We start from the raw sequence: 6,000 nt of genomic DNA on the forward strand, positions 1-6,000 counted from the left end.
CAAAAGGACGGTAGCACGATATCCTCGTTGAGGTGAAACGAGAACACCACCTTCGGAAGGAACGAGGGCAGAGGCCGCAGAACTACCTTATCCTGGTGGAGAACCAGAAAGGGAGAGCGGCACGAAAGAGCTGCCAATTCCGACACGCGCCGGACGGAGGTGATGGCCACCAGAAAGGCTACCTTCCAAGAAAGGAGAGAAAGGGAAATATCCCTGAGGGGTTCAAAGGGCGGACCTTGCAGAACCTCAAGAACCAGATTAAGATCCCATGGATCCACGGGCGCCCGGTACGGCGGGACCGTGTGAACCACGCCCTGAAGAAAGGTCTTAACCTGAGGACGGGAAGCCAACGTTTTCTGAAACAGAATGGACAGCGCTGAAACTTGACCCTTCAGGGAACTGAGGGCAAGCCCCGCATCCAATCCTGCCTGAAGAAACGCTAGGACTGAAGGGAGCGAAAAGGACATGGGCGCGACGTCATTGGTCTCACACCAAGTGAAATAGGCCTTCCAAGTACGGTAGTAAATCTTGGAAGATGATGGCTTTCTGGCTCGGATCATGGTCTGAATTACGTGGTCGGGAAATCCTGCTCGTTTCAGAACCTCGGTCTCAACAGCCACGCCGTTAAATTGAGCGGCCGAGAATTGGCAAATCGGACCCTGAGACAGCAGATCTGTTCTGTCTGGAAGCTTCCAGGGGGCGTCCGCGAGAAGGTTGACAATGTCCGCGAACCAAGACCTTCTGGGCCAATTCGGGGCGATGAGAATGACCGGAAGTCCTTCTGCCTTGATCTTCTTCAACAGCTTGGGAAGAAGAGGCAGAGGAGGGAACAGGTAGGGAAGTTCGAACTGGGACCAAGGAACGGCCAGGGCGTCGGCGCCCACTGCCAGAGGGTCCCGAGACCTGGACACGAATTGTGGGACTTTCCTGTTGAGGCGAGACGCCATGAGGTCTACATCCGGGGTTCCCCACCGAAGGCAGAGCAGATGAAACACTTCCGGATGTAGGGACCATTCTCCCGCCGCGAGACCCTCGCGGCTGAGAAAATCGGCGGCCCAGTTGTCTACGCCGGGAATGTGAACCGCGGAAATTGTCGGGACGGAAATCTCCGCCCAACGAAGAATCTTGGACACCTCCTCCAGGGCTGAAACACTCCGTGTTCCCCCTTGGCGGTTGACATATGCCACCGCTGTGGCGTTGTCTGTCTGAATCCGTACCGGCAGTCCCTTGAGGAGCCTTTCCCAGTGGACCAGAGCAAGATGGATCGCTCGAATTTCCAGAACGTTGATCGGTAGCGCTGATTCCCGATCCGACCATCGACCCTGAACAGTGTGGTTGCGGAACACAGCACCCCAACCGAGGAGACTGGCATCTGTGGTTACTATCTGCCAGTGAATGGGAAGGAAGGATCGACCCGATAGAATGAGAGGTGACGACAACCACCAGTTGAGAGACCGCTTGATCCGGTAAGAAAGATGGACAGGGCGATCCAGGGACCGAGGCGACCTGTTCCACTTCGACAGAATGGCCTGCTGGAGAGGCCTGGCGTGAAATTGGGCAAAGGGAACTGCCTCTATCGCCGCGACCATCTTTCCCAGGACCCTCATGGCTGTACGGAGGGATGGGAATCGCGAGGTCTGCAGCGATCGTACTTCCTGCTGCAGAGAGAGAATCTTTTCTTGTGGGAGAAAGACCCTTGACCGACGAGTGTCGAACAGAAGACCTAGAAAGACCAGGCGTTGGGTAGGAACCAGACAGGACTTTTTCCTGTTGACGATCCACCCGAAATTGGAAAGAGTGTCTAGGACGATTGACAAACTTTGGTGAGCCTGTTGGAATGAGGGAGCCTTGATCAGAATATCGTCTAGGTACGGGAAAAGAACGAGGCCTCTGACTCTCAACAAGGCCATCAACGCAGCCATGATCTTCGTGAAGACTCTGGGAGCGGTGGCAAGACCGAAGGGCAGTGCGACAAACTGGTAGTGGTGCTGTTGAATCGCAAAGCGCAGGAACTTCTGATGTCCGGAGAAAATTGGAACGTGTAAATAGGCATCTTGGATGTCTATTGAGCACATGAATTCCTGCTCCTCCATGGAGGCGATGACCGAGCGAAGCGACTCCATGCGGAAGTGGCGAAGGCGGACCCTCTTGTTGAGCAGCTTGAGATCCAAGATGGGTCGAACTGCGCCGTCTTTTTTCGGCACTACAAACAGGTTCGAGTAGAACCCCGTGAAGCGCTCCGATTCGGGAACGGGCACAATCACCCCGGAACTGAGGAGAGCGGCGATAGCTGTAGAGAACCCCGGGATCAAGGCTGGATCCTTTGGAGGCCAGGATTCGAAGAAACGATCCCGTGGGAGAGAGACGAACTCTATCTTGTATCCTGAGGATACGACCTCCCTGACCCAGGCGTCCTCCACGGCGGCCAGCCAAACGTCCCTGAAGGAAAGAAGTCGACCTCCCAATTGGAAAGGACCCTCGCGTGCCCGATGATAGTCATGCTGAAGTAGACCGTCCAGATCTAGATCTGGACGGTCTGCCCTGGGAGGAGTGGGGTCGCCAGGAAGGAGTGGGCCTGAAGGAAACTTTCCTTCTCTCCTGGCGAGCCTGCGGTCTCTGTTGGCTGGAGGAGTTGTCCGCCGTATTGAAACGGCGGAAAGTCCGAAAGGGTCGAAACTGACGCCTTAGTGGGGGTCTGCGAGGCTTGGACTGAGGGAGGAGTGAACTCGTGCCTCCGGTGGCGTCCTTAATAATCTGGTCCAATTGGGACCCAAAGAGGCGCACCCCCTGAAAAGGCAGGTTAGTGAGGGACTTTTTAGAAGACAAGTCCGCTTGCCATGCCTTTAGCCAAAGTGTACGTCGAATTGCAATAACGTTGCTTGACGCCTGAACTGCACAGGATGCAGCATCCAAGGAAGCGGAGAGAAGATAGTCCCCAGCATGGGAGATCTGATTGGCGAGATTGGCCAAATGCTCCGGTTGCGCCTTATCTAAGATGCCCTGCCGAAGGTCGTCTGCCCACGTGGCTATGGTCTTTGCTGTCCAGGATGAAGCAAAGATTGGACACACCGCCGCTGAAGCCGCTTCAAAGGCAGACTTCGCCAGGGATTCTATAATCCTGTCATTAGAATCCTTTAGGGACGCCACGCCTGAAAGCGGGAGAACCGTGTTATTGGATAGCCTGGACACGGGCGGATCGACCGAGGGAGAGGCCGACCAGTTGTCCGTGAGCTCCTTAGCAAATGGGTAGAGTATGCCGAGACGTTTTCCTCTTTGAAAGCGTCTGGTCGGATCCTCTCTTTCCTTGGTAAAAATTTTCCCAAACTGGGAATGGAAAGGAAAAACCCTGGAGGGAGTTTCTGCCCGTCTGAACGAAACCTCCTGATCTGAGGATTTCGCAGGGGAGTCAGCAATATCGAAGGTATGATGGATCGCAGCAATGAGGTCCTGCACTGTGACCTTCATGCTTGCATCCTGGTCTGAATCCAGCTCTAAAATCCCCTCAGATGACCTGTCCGAAAGCGCTTCCCCTGACTCGGGAGAGGAGGCCCGAGAGGGAGACTGGTGAGAAGGGCTATGCGGTGAGAAGGGACTAGGAGAGGATTCCGGCTGGGAATCTTGCCTGGGTCTTTTGCGACTACCGCTGGCTGATTCAGATGGAACAATTTGGGACCTGCTTGGCCCTGCTGAAGAGTCCAGGGGCAACTTATCAAGAACGGCCACCAGGGACTGAGACACCCTGGTGAGGTCTGCCACTGATTGAGATAGCGAGGAGGCCCAGCCAGGCATGGGGGGCTCACTCTCACCTGGGGCCGCAGATGGCTCCTGGACGGCGTCAGGCTGAATTGGATTGCTACAATCCAGGCAGAGGGGAGTGGACTGGCCTGAGGGAAGTTTGCGATTGCACGAAGAACATGCAAAGTACTTGACTAAAGTGCAGGGGGGGACGGTAGAGCGGGTACGATCAGACTTAGACATAGTGAAAAGCTGAGGTAATGCCGGAAGGTTGGGGGACAGAGGGCGGAGAAGGGTCAGTCTGCAGTGCAGAGCTACTCACGGTCCGGTGTCCCCAGAAGCGATGCTCTGCGACCTGTCAGTGGATGCAGGTCAGAGCGAAATCCGGCCGACAGACCACCTGAAAAACCAGCTGGAGAAGATGCTGTCCAGTGAGGAGCTGGTGCCCGGCTAACAGGCTGGGAAAATGGCGCCGTCCTGAGATAAAGCGCGCCTTAGGAGAGGAGGGAGGGCGGAGCACCACGCAGGGTTAACGATTCACCGCCCTCTAGCCAATAACAGGCTGGGCAGGTGAAGGACAGGCGGTGGAAGGGCCTGGGAAGAGCGGGAGAGAAGCCCGCTTAGAAGAAAGGGGCGGGGGGCGTGGCCGCGGCGCAGCGGTAGGCCCGAACTGAAGCCGGGGCCTAAATTAGTTGCGGCGGCCGCCTGTCAGCAGGGGGTCGGCGCGGAGGTCCGAAAAGGTGGGACGCCGCAGTCGCAAGTCGCTCCCCATGGGAAAAAACCCTGTTCCCAGAAAGGGGGGAAGGAAGGGGGGGGGATTCCCAGCAACATTGAGCTGCCTATAGCCTTGTGGCGACTGCGAGCGACCGCAGCGCCTACCCCTGTGACCATTGAAGAGGTGACCGTCGGGAATGGGCAGCCAGGTAAATAAATATGAAGCCGGGGCCTAATACTCACCCATCCACGATCCGTTACCTGTCTGAAGAAGTCTTGCGTCTCATCCAACCGACAGGCTCTGGTAGGCGAGTGGGAGGGAGACTGGCGACAAGGACCCCTGGAGTCGCTGGCACGTCTTGGTGTCGGCGTCCGTCTGGCTGGTCCTGCCGCGGAGAACTGCAAGGATACGGGGTGGCAGTACACGCCGTACTTGCAGACTCCATGTGGGAGTACAGATGTGACTTTTCACTCTGTATCCCTCCGTAGAACCTGAAAAGGAACGACGCACGACGAGGTAGATATGGGTCTAATAAAAGACCCGTGTCCACCTCCTACTGACACTAAGCTAAACTGGGGATTTCTCTGGTCGGTGGGGTGTACACTGCGGAGGAGGAGCTATCTTTTTTTGTGCATAGTGTCAGCCTCCTAGTGGCAGCAGCATACACCCAAGGTCTCTGTGTCTCCCAATAAGGCGAATGAGAAATTTGCATATTTCTAGTCATGTAGTATTCACAATCATTCAAAAATACTTATGACTGCAGCATCTCCAGTCTGGGAGTTCTGTTCTTCATATTATGTGTAAGGACACAAATGTAACCTCTTCCCTGCCAATAAACATAACTGTGCATCCAGATTTCAAGAAATTTACGTCAATCCAACATACTTTGACATCCCAGGAATAGCAAGAGCATCACTCCGTCTCTTATACACAGCTAAGCTCTTGCTGTGTTTGCTGGCACCGTACCTAGTTCCGATCACAGCCCTTTAATCTCTCAGATGCTGCTGTTGAGAGTCGCAACAGCATGTGAGGAGTTTGACAGAAAAACATCACTGCCTAACCGCAGCCTTCATGTCTGCCATATACATTAGCCTATCAGTGTGATCAAAGGATCATGTGTTGAAGTCCCCTTGCAGGACTGTTAAGTATTATTCTAGAAAAAAAAAATCGTTGTTAATTGACAAAAAAACAACCCCTACATTACATGGTATCGCTGCATTTATAACAGCCTGTACTAGAATACTTTCTCACAAGGTAAATGCCTTTAACCACTTCGCGACATGCATCATTCATGTACTGTGCATGTCGTGTCTCTCCCTTTGATGTGGGCTCTGGTGATGAACAGCTGACTTGTGCCCCTATCACTATCCACCCGCAGCTGTTAACCTGTTCAGTGCCACTGTCAATCTCTGACAGCAGCATTTAATGGGATTGCACTGGAAGTGTGTCACTAAGGCTAGTTTCACAATAGCGTTTTTTTAGCACAGCGCTTCGTGCGCAATAGAAACGCATGCAAAAAACGCATCATGCGTTTTGTATGCGTTTGCTTT

This window comes from Dendrobates tinctorius, unplaced genomic scaffold, assembly GCF_039654945.1.
Source record: "Dendrobates tinctorius isolate UK_male_01 unplaced genomic scaffold, ASM3965494v1 ptg000007l, whole genome shotgun sequence".
Taxonomy (NCBI): domain Eukaryota; kingdom Metazoa; phylum Chordata; class Amphibia; order Anura; family Dendrobatidae; genus Dendrobates; species Dendrobates tinctorius.